Here is a 15,326-nt window from a genome sequence, read left to right as displayed (position 1 = left end):
ATATATATATATATATAGTGTTCAAGCATAAATTAAATGGATATTTTATATATATATATATATATATATATATATATATATAGTGTTCAAGCATAAATTAAATGGATATTTTATATATATATATATATATATATATATATATATATATATATATATATATATATGTGTGTGTGTGTGTGTGTGTGTATGTGTACAGTTGTAGAAAGAAGAGTATACTTAAAGACCTCGTTAAAGAATTGTGTACATCCAATACTGAGTGATAGAATAACTTGAAGGAAAGAATTGTGGTAGGATAGGTGATATCTGTCTGTTACCCAGTGTGGGGTCAGCACAGACAGCTTCCTATTTAACTTTTGTAAGACTAGAAGTGTCTGATGCAGTAAACAATGAAAGGAAATGGTCTGACACCAGCAATGCAGTATGTCATTGTACTTCTCAAACAGAAAAGTGATCCAGAAGATCATAAAACGTTGTGTCCTTTATCATTATTAAATGCAGATGCTAAAGTTTTTGCAAGAGACATTAGAGATGGAAGTGGTGTACTTAATAGAAGAGGGGCATGTTTGTTTTATTAATGGTAGGTCTGCCGCAGATGACTGGAGTGGGTTGACTGGTTTTCTAGCATGGGCAAAAAAGACAGAGAACTATTTGTGTCAGTGAGTTTATTTGACATAAGAAAGCATTTGATATGGAAAAGTGGAACTGTAAGGCAATGAGGGAAAGTTGAGGAAGGTGAGCTTGGATGTGCTTTTATTAGTAGAGTGAGCGTGATTTATGCAGTGGTAAGCTTTAGGGTGGTGAATGGAGTAGTATCTGTCAGGGTAAGGGTGGATCAAAGGGAAAAGCAAACATTTCATTCCTGCTAATTTTTGCGGTAATGGACCTGCTGACAATGAGGGTTTATTTTATTTATTTATGTATGTTATTTTGTTTTGAATCTGTTAATTTGGGTACAACACTGATCCCTATTTCAGTGTCAGCCTGGGGTAAACACAACAGATACATGATATTATATATAGATTGAATTATAAAATGCAATATTTATATATGTTATATACAAAGTGAATATTATAGTTGGCTTGAGGTTATAAAAACAATAGATAAATACCATTATATCCCAAATGACTTACAGAATACAATATATACCTGCATTTTGTTGTTGTTGTGTCTTTTGGCTTTTCCCGGTTAGGGGTCGCCACAGCGGAATTCCGGTCCGCTAATGATTGGCAGTAGATTTTTACGTACCGAGTTGCCGGCTCTGACGCACAACCTTCAACGAAGGTACGCCCATTCACGCATGTCTCCACACAGAAGACGTTTTAGCTGAGAATCGAACAGGACAACGTCTTATTGCGACAACGCTACCGCAGCACTACCTGCATTTTGTACAGTGTGAAAATCAAAGATGTCATGCTGAAAGAATCACAATCAGAAATAGAGTCAGAACAACCTATGTCCAGGGAAGAAAGGTAGGAAGAGGTTAACTTATATGACCAGAGAGAGACAGAGGTAGTATTTTCTTAGAGTCTTGAAATGTGCATTTTTTTTCTGATCAGAAGAATGGCTAAGAGGAATAATCTTTATGAAAAGAAGGGTGAGAGTCCCAGAGTTTGGGGCCAAGGACTGAGAAAGCATGTTCTTTGCAGTGAAGCCTTGTTTAGGGGGTTTGGCGGTTAGGACATGAATGGTAAATTTCTAAGGTTGTATGTTGGTGCATCTCTGAGTAGACTGGATGCTACTATGGGGGGCATTCTTGATAAGTTTGTCACTGAGAGGTAAGTAGAAAGTCATCATGTTGTTTCACAGTTAGCCAGTTTCCTTTCTCAACAGTTTTGCAATCGTATGCATTTCTTGGGGAGAGAATGATGATTCTGCATATGGCGTTTGTGACACACTGAATGGATGCCCATCCTTATGGCATTTGTACAGGATCTGGATAGAAAAGGGGACATCCTGGTAGCCAAAAATAGGAAAGGAAAAGGTTGATGAATTGACCTTCACTGAGAAATGATGGTTAGAGAGGTAGTTTCTGAACCAGCGCAGTGTATAGGTTCATAGGTGTTTACTAGGCTAATGCTTTTTTAAGCCTAGCCATGCATCCCAAATCTCTGACAAGTTCTGATACCCCTGATAAGTGTAAGCATGGGCCTGGGGATGAACCCTTTACAGGTTGCAGTGTCCACTAGAGACATAGGTGCCAAACCACGGATGAATTTCCGGTTTCCCATCCAGTTGTTCAAGTTGCACTTGAATTGTGTTAGGGAGGAACTCTGCTTCACATGGATGGGGAGCCTGTTCCATAGACGTGGTAGTCTCTGGGATACATACCTGTCTCTCCAGCAGGTCCTATTTATATCACAGGCAAGGCTTAAGTCTTTAGAACGGGTAATTCTGGTGCTGTTTGTTTTGTGGATATGCAGGAGGTCCATCAGAGTGGGGTCTGACAGTGCCCTGTATGCCAGCCATAGATTTCCCCTCACCTGTAGGAGACAGAATACAGGGAGAGGGCCTTGAGGCGGTCTGCACGGAACATTTTAGTTATACTCTATATTCTTTTGTTGAGAAACCTCTGTGGACATTCCAGTTGTTGAATATGTCTGGTTAGGTACATACCAAAGGGGGCATTGTACTTAATGATACATCTGATGAATGCCAAATACAATGGAACAAAGATTTCCTTGGACTTAGATGCCATAACTTTGTTTATGTTGCGCAACATAGAGTGATTTCCTCACCACTGTAGACACGTGATGATCAAAGACTAGATTACTATCTATGTGTGCCCCTAAGTCCCTGACTACTGGGTCAACTCTAAGGGGCATGTTGTCAGTATGACAGTTACCAGGGATGGATGACTTCCTGAAGGATACTGTTATGCATTTCTTGGCATTTAGTTTTAGTCTCCATGCCTCTGACACCAGTTGTTTGTCTGTGTCAGCCCCTCCTGGAGAACATTTGTGTCAGTGTGAGATGCAATGACAGCTCCTAATTTGCAATCATTTGCAAATTTATCAGCCAGAGACCACTGACATTGGCCTTGGCTTCTGAGAAGTAAATGCCAAAAAGGGGCAGTCTGAGGACTGATCCGTCAGGGACTCTTCTTGTGACTGGCCTCTTCCTGGGTCCTGTCTGTGAGCCATTTGGCTGTCCACTGGATGACATACAGGTTTGTACCTAACCTCTTGAGTTTGTCAACAATGCCAGAGTGGGGTATTGTGCCAAATGCCTTGGCCAGGTCAAGGTAGGCACTGTGAACGATTTTGCCCTCATCCTTTGCTTTGGTGACCTTCTGCAAGAAGTCCACCAGGTTGAGTAGGCATGATCTGCCCTTGACAAAACCAAACTGGGCTGGGTCCACTGTCTGGAGGTTTACTATATCTTTATTGATCTTCTCCATGATAATTCTTTCCATGGCTTTACATATAAGACTAGTGAGACTTTTATGTGTGTGTAGTTTCCAGGGTCTGTAGATGGCCCACTTTTGTGCAGAGGGATGACTGTTGCCTTTCTGCATTTATGCAACACAAAGCCTGTTTGGAGGCTACAGTTAAATAGTAATTCCAGAGGCCCTGCTAGGTCATGTTTCATGCTGTTCAGAAGGCATCCTGGGATATTGTCTGAGCCCATTGATGCAGTGTTCTTGGTCTAAGAGCATTAAGCACCTGTTCCCTTGTGATTGTAGGGGAAGTTATATTTGATATTTCCTGAGAGAAGGTTGAGGGGAAGAGAGGGGTAAAGTTGGAGCTGAATTTGTCAGCCAGGAGGTTTGCTGTATCATCTGGCTCAGTATAGGTGTCTCCATTTACAATGAGCTGTGCACACAATTGTGTATTCCCTTTGAGGTTGCAGACATAGCTAAATAATGCTTTGTGGTTGTCCTTGGCCTGGGAGGTCCAGCTTGACTCAGATTTGGCTTTGATAGACTTTATTTGTCCTCTTAGTTTTTTGTTTATTTTCAGAATGTTTTTTATCCTGGTGGGTATCATCACTAATGCTTATTTCAGTGAGATGGGATAGTCTAGAAAAATTGAGTGATTGACAAGATCAAACACTCTTGTTAGGTCAATAAAAATTGCTCAAGTAATTATGCCTTTGTCCATTCCAAGAAGTATGTTGTCACTGAGTGACCAGATAATTCTGGGTGGACTGCGACCAGACCAAAAGCCATGCTGCTTTTGAGAGAGAATGTGGTATTGGTTGATATATTGAGTGAGTCGCAAGTAAAGTCATTTTTCTATAATCTTTCCTAAGTTTACTATGACTTACCCAAATAGCAGTCAGTCGAACGGCCGATGTACTAAATCACGGTGTACAAGGGGCAGGAAATTGAACCAACAGAGGTCAGCCTGGTTTAATTGTGTTGGATGGTGTATTCGACCTTTTGGCAAGCGACATACCGAGACTGTGAAGGGCGGTCGCGCTTCAGTGAGGAACAGGGAATTAGTCCATTTCCTCACTGTAGTGCGATCTCGGAGTTGGTATATTTAATTTGCAGGGGGTGTGGGGGTGCATGGGGCGTAGCCCCCCCCCTGCAAAATAGTGAAATTAACATACCGTTGATTGTAGAGTTCAGTAGTACATTACTGTGTATAGCAGGAGGTGAGTGACGTCACCTCCTGCTATGTCGAATACATCGAACCATGGAGGTCGATGTATTCATTTTTGCTTTGGTTTACTATTCGAATTACGAATTCAGCATTTTGGTTCAACATTTGAAATGGTCAACCAAAGCTGATTCGGAATTTCAGTAGTAAACCTCTTCCCAGGATAGAGATATAGAAATGGGCTGAAAATCTGAAAAAAAGTTTGAAAGGTTTAGAAAAGTATTAATGCAAGACAAAGAAAATGAGGGTAGGAGTCCTTTTCATTTATTTGCATATGGTTGTATGCTGATTGTTATGGATGAGGGTTTTGCAGATTCCTAAGGCTATAGTATGTTCTTTTTTGGTAGAAAGTCAGGTGTAATATACCGCCCATCAAAATCACTGGTAGGAGGAGCGAGGAACAGCTAGCAAATTACCTAGGATTACAAATTTTCCCCAGTATAGTGGAAGTAAGGAGTAGACATTTAGATGAGGTGATGATTAAAGCAGGCAGTGTCAAAGGCCTTTAAAGTTGTGAGAATGGTGGTGGAGCCATACCTATTAAATTTAGGAATGTGTATACCATGATATCACAAAGATAAAAAGGTCAAAGAGAAATAGACTTTGTGTGACATGCTTTTATATAGAGAGAGAAGAGGATAAAGATAGATAAATAAAGGTTTCAAACATGCAGAGAGGATGGAGAATGGAAAATACCTAATTTTCATGGATAAATAATGGTAGTCACTGGGTAAATAGGCTGAGAAAAGCAAAGAAGGAAAGTAGGTGAATAAGTTTATGGGAGAAGAAGGGTAGGGATAAGGGGGGCAAGCATACAGTTTGGAGGTAGATTTCACCACATTGAACGGAGAGTGAAGAAGATTGGTGAAATACATTGAAAGATGCATGATTACTGGGAAAAGTATGGATGGGCTAGGTATGCTCATAGGTGGCACTACACTGGGGATACATGCCTAGAATGTGAAACTGTGCACCCCAGTGAGTGCCCTAGTCTTCACACCTTTTTCATACAAATGTACCACAAGTGAAAAACAGGGCTTGGGCACTTCCCAGAAGTGAAACTGCCAACTGATTAACTTGCTTCCAGCAGTCATCCTAAAATGCAGGTGTAATATAGTAAACAACAGTGAAAAGCACACACACGTGACAGCCAAAAGCAGATCACACTTAAGATGTCAGCACAGTGGTTTAGACTTTTCCCTCCACAATGCACACCATACCTGGTCACATATTGTTACATAATTCTTAGCAGACAGCAGGAGAGAACACACCATTTAACGTCATTTGTTTTGATTACTTTTGGCTGCTTAACTTTAGCAAAATGCATCATGATGGACTTCTGACCAGGGGTTAAGTTTGTATTAATGGCCTTTAAATGTTTGCTGCTTGGTACTGTTTTTTAAAGTTATAGCAAGGAGTAGGAATAGGTATGCACATGGGATGGTACCTGAGTTTGGCAAAATTAATTACGTGTACCAACTAGACGTCTGGGTTAGGTGTGCAAGTGGTACTTTCACACTTGCTCAGATGTCCAGTCCTTCCTAGTAATGTATGAGCTTGGAAGTAAGAATCACAGGAATCAGGATGGTCACTTGAAAAGGTAAATCACAAAATCCAAAAGCTCCAAAACCAAAACGAATCCAAAGCAGAAGGTCATGAGCATCGACTGTTTTATTTGATAAACCACTTAAGACCAAAACAAAAAAATTACATATATATATATATATATATATATATATATATATATATATATATATATACATATATATATATTAAGCACTTTTGTCCCTTATTGGAACTTCATCAGAATATAAAAACAGTTAAGCTACAAAATGTTTATGCACACATCCATGAACAATGACGCTTCCTTTGATGTTTCAAGAGGGAGTGTCTCCAAGCATTCCTAGGCAATGTAGTATCACAATGCCATCTAGTGATGTTCTTCGTGTTTCACTGTTGCAGTCATTACATTTGGGTAATCTGCTGGTAGGTTGCCCTCATTCGGCCTGAATAACAAAGTCTTGGGTCCTGCATCGGTTGCTGTCTCCTCTTCCATGACGTCAGGTCATCAGGGGTATAAAACATGCAGCCGACGCCATTTTATTCAGTCTTTCTTGCCGCACGGTGCCCGAAGCAGAAGCAGTTCGCAAGTGCCAGTCGGCCGACTCCTGAAATTTTCGCATTCGAGTTTCAGAACTGAAGTCCTCAAACTAAAGCGAAGTACCCCATTGGGGAAACTTTTTCTTGCTCCTTACCGATGTCAGTAAAAGTTAATAATTGCATTACTTGTGGAAAGCAAATACCCCATAAGGATTTTCATTTGTACTGTATTCCTTGCCTAGACCCAGATCATAACGTGCCTTGCTGTCGGTTTTGTGCTAGATTTAACCAACGCACTATTAAGCGTCGGTATATTTTTGCTTCTAAATATTTTGGATCAAGATTTAATTATCCTGAAATGTCGTCAGTTAGCAATCCAACTACCGGAGTTCACAAAAAACGCAAAGAAAAAGACAGAGACAGACCGTCAAGGTCCAAAACCGATGACGAAGCTTCTCCTAAGCCAGTCGCCGGTTCGCTGGCACTGATACCCACTACTTTTGAGTCGCAGGCCTCTACCGAGACCCAGTCGGAGTCGGTATGCCACGAGATTCTCAGAGTATTGAACCCGCGGATGTCTCTCCCTTGGATTGGTCCGTAGCCACTGAGCAGGCACCGACTTCTGAGGGTGTTTTCAGGCCTCAACATTTTTATATTAAACCGACGCCAGCCTCAAAAACAAGGTCAAAAACATCTGCTGTGTCTAAAAAACCGACGCATGAGCCACGTGCTCAGGCCCCTATGTCTAAAAAACAGATGATCAAAATGGCTGAGGACTTTATTACCTTGGTCAGGGGTTCCCAACCCCCCCCCCCCCCGCTAAGAGGCCTAGGAAAGGCACTGATTATGAATCTTCAGATCAGGTTTCCATTTCTTCTGATCAGGAATTGTCTATTCCACCCTATGAGGATTCTGATGCAGAGGAATCTATCCCATCTGCATCTCCTCCTGAGGATTACTCTTTTGGAGAGACTTTGCATACTTTAAGGGAACAATTTCACTGGGAGAGTCAGGACTTCTCTGGATCAAAAAAGAGGCTTAGGGACTTCCTTCTATCTCAGCATAGGCCTTTGGCAATACCTCCTGTATTAGACATTGTTGATGATGTGTTTTTGGAATCAAGCATGGCTCCTGACTCCCTACCTCCGGCTCCTAGTAAGCCAGACAAGTATTACAGGGTTCTTGACTCCCACAATTTTGTATTCAAAAATCCTGCTGCTGATCCTGAGACTATTTCACAGGGTTCCAAGGGTGTAAAGGCCTCTACAGCCAAAAATCCTACCCCCTCTGATAGAGATTCCATGGCGCTGGATAGATGGGGAAAGAAGGTTTATACGTCTGCTACCTTGGCAATCAGGGCCTTAAACTGCCAGTTTCATATGCTTAAATATCAGCAGCATGTTATGGGCTTACTGAAACAGAAAATGATGTTGATTTCTGATTGTGTGGAAAATAGAGTTACAGGAATTATTGCATTCAGCAGAACAGGTTGGAAAGCATACTTTGCAGTGTGGTTTTGATTCCTTGGAGGCCTCTTGCAGGGCCGCAGTTACCGGATCTGTGATTGGAAGGCATGCCTGGCTCAAGGAGCAAAATCTGCCTGATCATGTTAAAGCTAAATTGTTGGATGCCCCCTTGCAGCATGATACTCTGTTTGGTATTAAGGCAGAAGAGGTTTTAAAGAAAATGGAAGACAAAGCTAAATCTATGCTAACTGTAAAAGATTTCTTGCAAGTGCAGCCACCCGGGTTCAGTAGGCACTGGCCTACTAAAAATGGTCCTTTCCTGTGTCCAACAGAGCCACTCAAGGCAAATCCAGGTGCTTAAAAGGCTCCAGATACCAATCACAGGGTTCTTACAGGTCAAAGCAATGGGGTGCCTCCACCTCCAAATCTGGGGGAAACAAAGCACAACCCTACAGTAAGCAGTCTCAATGACATTCCTCTACCATCACCAAGCACTTATCTTTTGGCAGCCCTCTCGGGGGGGAAACTAGCACTTCATGCTCAAAATTGGCAGTTAATTACCCAGGACTAGTGGTTATTAAGCATAGTATCCCAGGGGTACAGATTTCATTTCCATACCTTGCCAATTCCAAATGGATGGCCAGATCTGCCACAAAATCAGTGGGCAGAGGCTCAGAAACAAGTTATGTCCCTCATGGATATGGGGGCTATTCAACCAGTACCAGAAAAGGAAAAAGGACAAGGTTTTTATTCAAGACTTTTCCTGGTACCCAGAAAAGACAATTCTTGGCGTCCAATACTGGACTTACCGATTTTGAACACGTTCCTGGACATTCCAAAATTCAAAATGCTGACTTTACAACAGCTACTGCCTATGCTGGGCAGGAATGATTGGTTAGTGACTCTAGACTTAAAAGAGGCATACCTGCATATCCTAATAAGGGAATCATGCAGAAGATACCTCCGCTTCAAGGCAGGTTTTTGCATTACCAATTCTCTGCACTGCCCGTTAGCTTATCTACTGTGCCCAGGGTCTTTACAAAGTGCCTGGCACCAGTAATTGCATTCTGCAGACAAAGAAACATACAAATTTATCCTTATCTAGACAACTGTCTCATTCAAGCAGAGGACAAGGACACTCTTCTTCATCATCTGCCGTTTGTAAAAAGGCTTCTAACATGCCTAGGGTACACAATAAACGAAAAGAAATCCCAACTGGTACCCTCTCAAATAATTACATTCCTGGGTGCCAGCTTGAATACAACTGCCCAGATGGTTTACCTTATGACAAACAAAGGCAACTGACAACATACTTCAAAGAAATGGCAACAAAAACCCAGTTATCTGAAAGACAAATTCTGCAGGCTTTGGGGTTCATGGCATCCTGCATTATTCTAATTCCATATGCGAGACTGCATATGAGGAAACTTCAATGGTACCTAAAAAGCTTATGGAGTCAACATTGTTGCAGTCTGGAAACAATGATTCCTCTCATTCCCTGCCTACAACAGGAGTTTCTTTGGTGGACAGAGAAATGTCAACAAAACAAGGGACTGTCATTCACTCTACTCCCTGCCACCCTAACCCTAACTACAGACGCATCAGACTATGCTTGGGGGGGCCCACCTGGCGGGGAGATGCATTCAGGGAAAATGGAGCCCAAAACAAATGCATCTGCATATCAACCAGAAAGAGATGCTAGCTGTTCAGAATGCTCTGACAGCCTTCAAGGACTTACTTCATCCAGGACAACTACTGATAAAGATGGACAACACCACGGTTATGTGGTACAAAAGCAGGGGATACACATTCCTACCCCCTTTGCAGACTAGCTATGGCATTGTGGAGCACAGCTTTGACTTACCAAATACATCTTCAAGCTCAAGTCCTGCTAGGAAAACAAAATATTCTGGCAGACGACCTAAGCAGAAATGTTATGGACCCGCACAAATGGAAACTGGATCCACAAATCTTCAGCATGTTAACACAGAAATGGGGGAGCCCAGACATAGATCTATTTGCCTCTCCCCAAAATTATCAGTTGGACAAATTCTGCACAAGAACTCATCACAAAAAAGCATGGAAAGTGGATTCCCTATCCTTCAGTTGGAAACACCTGTCAGTCTATGCCTTTCCCCCTCTGCCTCTTCTCTCCAAGGTCTTACTAAAAGTCAGACAGGAAAAACAAAAAAAGGTTCCTAGTTGCTCCGGACTGGCCTCACCAGCGCTTGTACCCACTTCTAAGGAATATGTCTCAACTTCCTCCTTGGTACTTGCCTCAAATACCTCATCTACTGTCTCAGCAGAACAATCAAATTCTGCACACTCAGTTCCAAACTCTGAATCTTGCAGCATGGCTGATCATTTAATTATTCAAACACCACCTCTCAGTAAATCTGTGATGGATGTCATTTTGGAAGCCAGAAGGCCTAGTACTAGAAAATTTTATGCTGATAAATGGAAGAGATTCTGTGCTTGGAACCAAGCACAAGGAACAGACACAGCAAAGCCCAATATTCCTCAGATTTTACAATATTTGACTGAGATGCTTGACAAGGGCCTATCTTTTTCTTCAATAAAAATCCCTGCCTCTGCCTTCTCGGCTCATTACAACACAGAGCCTCCCCTCTTTTCTCATCCTCTGCTTAAATAGTATCTTAGAGGGGCCAAAAATTTAAGAACTCCCAGAAGAACACCAACTCCTGCATGGGACCTCAATTTTATGCTGGAAAAACTCACCCTGCCTCCTTTTGAACCAGCAGCTACTGCGGATATAAAATTTTTATCTTGGAAAACAGCTTTTCTCTTGGCAGTCATTTCAGCAAGAAGGGTTTCAGAACTACAGGCTCTCATGGCTGTGGAGCCTTTTATTACATTTTACCCGAACAGGGTGTCCCTCAGGACCAATCCTTCTTTTTATGCCTAAGGTGGTATCCAGTGTGGCTCTTAACCAGACAATTCACCTGCCAACATTTTATCCAAATCCGCAGAACAAGGGGGAGTGGATTCTGCATTCATTGGACGTACACAGACAACTAAGATTCTACTTAAACAGGACCAAATCTCTAAGAAAGTCTGAGCAACTACTGGTAGCATTTGCTGCAGGGTTAGAGGGGAAGGCTATATCAAGGCAGACTATTTCTAAGTAGATAAGCCACTGCATTCGTTTCTGCTACTTGCACCATGGTAAACCTGTGCCCAAGGGGATCAGGTCACATTCCACCAGGGCTGCCTCTACCTCAGCAGCTTTTCTCAGAGGGGTTCCAACCAAAGACATTCTAGAGGCTGCTCCTTGGAGCTCTGTTCATACCTTCACAAAGCATTATCATTTGCCTCTCTTCTCCAAATCCAGGGCAGGCTTTGCCACTGCAGTTCTGCAGGGCCTTATAGCCACTCCTAATGCTGTTTAGTTCCATCCTCCCATCCATAGCTTTGGGATTCTACCCAAATGTAATGACTGCAACAGTGAAACACGAAGAACGTAGTACAGTTGTGTACACTTACCATAAATGTAGATGTTCAAGTGTATTCACTGTTGCAGTCTGGGTTACCCACCCGCCATCCCCCTTTTATATACCTTTTCTTTCCTTCACTATATACTAAAGCCTTTGTGGTGTATTTGCTTTTAGATGAAGGTAAAGTTTATGTTGCTAAAAGTGCATTTACATATATTACTGTTTATTTAGGGCACCTGACATCTGGGGCAAGAAAAACTGAATAAAATGGCGTTGGCTGCATGTTTTATACCCCTGACGACCTGACGTCATGCAAGAGGAAACAGCAACCGACGCAGGACTCAAGACTTTGTTATTCAGGCCGACTGAGGGAAACCTGCCAGCAGATTACCCAAATGTAATGACTGCAACAGTGAATACACTCAACATCTACATTTATGGTAAGTGTACACAACTGTACTTTCGGAAGATTTAAGTGCATGTCATCTTGACAGTGTGTAGTCTTGCAAGCCAGCTAAAAAAAATTTTAACTTTTTGTATTGAGCAGATTATGTTTTTATATATACTAGTTTCTGTGAAAAATCTTAGAGAAAAAATAAAAATAACATTAAAATGAGAAATGTGTAGTCCGTTAACCATGTAAAACTTAACTATGTTAAAATCATACACCTAAAGATCGCTCCAAAAAAAACCTAGTACCTAAAAATAAAAATAACTCAACATTCAATGCATACAATGAGATGGTTAAAAATATTAAAGCCAGTTGTAATGGGCAATAGGGGCATTCAACTAAAAATGTATGTCATACATCATGTCCTTGAAGGGGCTTGAATAGGAGGAAAACATGCGTGTTAAATATAAAGTTCACATAAATAGCTTTATTATGTAAAAAGGGTACTTAAAGTGCAGACCAATAGCTAAGGGGCCAGAAGTATTATTGTACTGTTCACCCCTACCTCTGTTTCAGTACCTAGCCAATGCTTTAAATTTCTACAAGGGTGCAGTGGAACAAGACTCGTTACGTCCGGGCCAACCATGGGCATTCAAAGTCAATTGCCAATATAATTCCCTTAATTTTTTTTTTTTTTTATTTATTTAACATTTGTGTACCGGGAAAGTCCGACTTGGAATGAAGCCAATTTTCAGCGGAGGCCTGGGGAGAAACACTCCAGATCTCCAGATACATCTCTTTGTAACATGGGAGGAAACCAGAGCACCCAGAGGAAACCCACATAGATGCAGGGAGGACATACAGACTCCACACAGAAGGCACCCCAGCCGAGAATCAAATCTAAGTACCTCTTCCTGTGAGGCAACAACGTCCAATAACTGTGCCTGTGGACCTCCCCTCATTCCCTCCTTTAATCCTTCTGTAACTACGAACTTAAATGTGTGACTTTCGTTGTCCAAAACATGTCTTGCCAAGGCATTAATAGGGTTCCTTTTGTTCTTATACTGGTGTTTGTAAATTATTTCCTTCAACCTATGCTCAGTTTTACCTGTTTAAAAACATGGGCATTGTTGGCATAGTACTGCTTAGACCACCCTCATAGAATTACAGTCAAAATTTGACCTAACTTTGAATTCATTGCCCTTAATAAGAAACCTGTCATACATTAGAATGAATTTACATTAAGAACAGAACCCACATTTCTTCATAACACATACCTGGTGCATGTTTTCTTTAGATGTGTGTTCCAAACATTCATTCAAGTTCCTATCTCTTCTAAATATAAAAGTGGGTTTGTGTCCTAACTTTTCTCTCAAAGTGGGATTTTCACAAATCACACATTTTTTTTTCAATAAGCTGTTCAAGTGTTCTGTGGTCCTCATTAAAGTTAGTTATGAATTTTTTTTCCTCTTCTATCACTATTGGAGCTCCTCTAGCAATTGCTATAAGTACCCCTCTCTTCCTTTGTTCCTGATATTCTGCTGATACTGACTAGAATACTAAATCCATAAAGCGGCAGAAAATTTCATAAAGACAAAAGCAGTGCTGGACTGTAAAAATAATATTCTTCCAGTAGGGTTGTGCATTTCTAAGAGTGCACTCAAAATTAGGCATAATCTCTATGTAATGCTCTGTATAGCAGCTGGATCACAGATGGAACCCAGGAGGTTAGCAGTGGTGAGACAACCAACACAAAGAGGCCTGTCACCAGTGCAGTCCCTCAGAGCTCCATGCTAGACCCAATTTTCTTTGGCATCTACTTCTTGGAAGCCAAAACCAATGTCAAAGGCCTCAGGCTGACCAGTTTTATAGATGATTGCAAGCTGGGAGCAGTCATAGAACCCCCCCCCCCCAAGAAGCAAACACTCTACAGGAACGTCTAACACAGACAAATGACTAGTGCCAAAGACACAGCTTAAACGATAATGCTATAAAATACATTATAGCATCTTTGGAGAAGTCTGCCAACCCAGGAAGCTATTGTTTGTTTGTTTTGTCTTTTCGGCTTTTCCCGGTTAGGGGTCGCCACAGTGGAACTCCAGTCCGCTAATGATTGGCAGTCTATGTTTATGGTGCCGAGTTGCCAGCCCGACGCCCAACCTTCAGCGAAGGCACACCCATTCACGCATGTCTTTCGGAGGTCACTCAACCATGGGGAGGACATGCAAACTCCACACAGAAGGCACTCCAGCCGAGAATTGAACAGGAGAACCTCTTGCTGTGAGGCAACAACGCTACCGCTGTACTACCGTGGCTCAACCCAACCCAGGAAACTATGTCATTGATAAAACACCCCTGAGAGTTGACTCACTAGTTCAGTATCTGGGGAAGAAGAGGATATATACTTTTCCAGTTATAAACAAATTTGGACATTCGTTTTGGTGAATGTTTTTTAAGACATAATAGCGAGCAGTCTAAACCACTTGTATTGTATTGCTACTACTGCACTATGTTCATTGTGGCACCAGGACTGGCACTGAATCAAACCTTAGAGATACCGTTTTTACTAAAAACTCAAATCATGGGGCAGCATTCAGAAACAACAAACAAATAGTCTAAAAAGACTAAGAAAATGAAAGAAATAACATGGATTCCACACCGATAAATTTAATATTAAAACCAGTCTAAGCGCCTCGGGCCGTTTAAATGTTTGTTTAAATTGTCCCTCACGCATTGGAGAACTGAAATCAGTTCCTTTCTTCTTGTTTCCTCTTTTTGTGTTCTCTTCACTGCAAAGAAAACGTTGTTGATGTGCTTCAGGGTCCTGAGCACCAGGTAATGGTGGAAACTCGGATTTCACCCTCAGAATCAGTAGTGAAACCTACACCATCAGACGAAGCAAAGGAAACAGAAAGTTGTTTCTTGTTATTTCTTTTTTCGGCCTGCCCTAAACGAAAACTTTGTTTATTCCTCCACAGAAAGGCACGCCCATTGGCGTAATCACGAATGTCTCTCTTGATTTTAGTGGATTTAAGGTGGACCTGTTCATTTTCATATTTATTTAACTTCTCTTTAAGATTCCTAAAGATGTCATTAATTTTCCGGTCCCCTACTTCATTCATTAATTTAGAGTGCATTTCGTGCAGCTCATTCTGAAGTTTCATATATAGCAATTTCTCCCTTTCCACTAGAATGTTAACCCATTCCATGGCACAAGTATGTGTAGTAGGGGACCGGAAAATTAATGACATCTTTAGAAAGGTATATGTATATATTTGTATATATTTTTTGATTGCCAAATGAACTAAGG

At 41.4% G+C, this 15,326-nt stretch overlaps 1 protein-coding gene across 1 annotated transcript in view; it reads left to right on the top strand.

Annotated features, from left to right (window-relative positions):
• Positions 1-15,326, top strand: part of PIK3C3 (phosphatidylinositol 3-kinase catalytic subunit type 3) — a gene marked incomplete in the record, with an annotated part of 1,653,126 nt that overhangs the window by 1,389,869 nt on the left and 247,931 nt on the right.

The sequence above is a fragment of the Protopterus annectens genome, chromosome 6.part0 (genome assembly GCF_019279795.1).
Source record: "Protopterus annectens isolate FY-2018-M chromosome 6.part0, PAN1.0, whole genome shotgun sequence".
In the NCBI taxonomy this organism is placed as follows: Eukaryota; Metazoa; Chordata; order Ceratodontiformes; family Protopteridae; genus Protopterus; species Protopterus annectens.
Note: the sequence above shows the minus strand (reverse complement) of the source record. Positions and strands in the feature narration are given on the sequence as shown.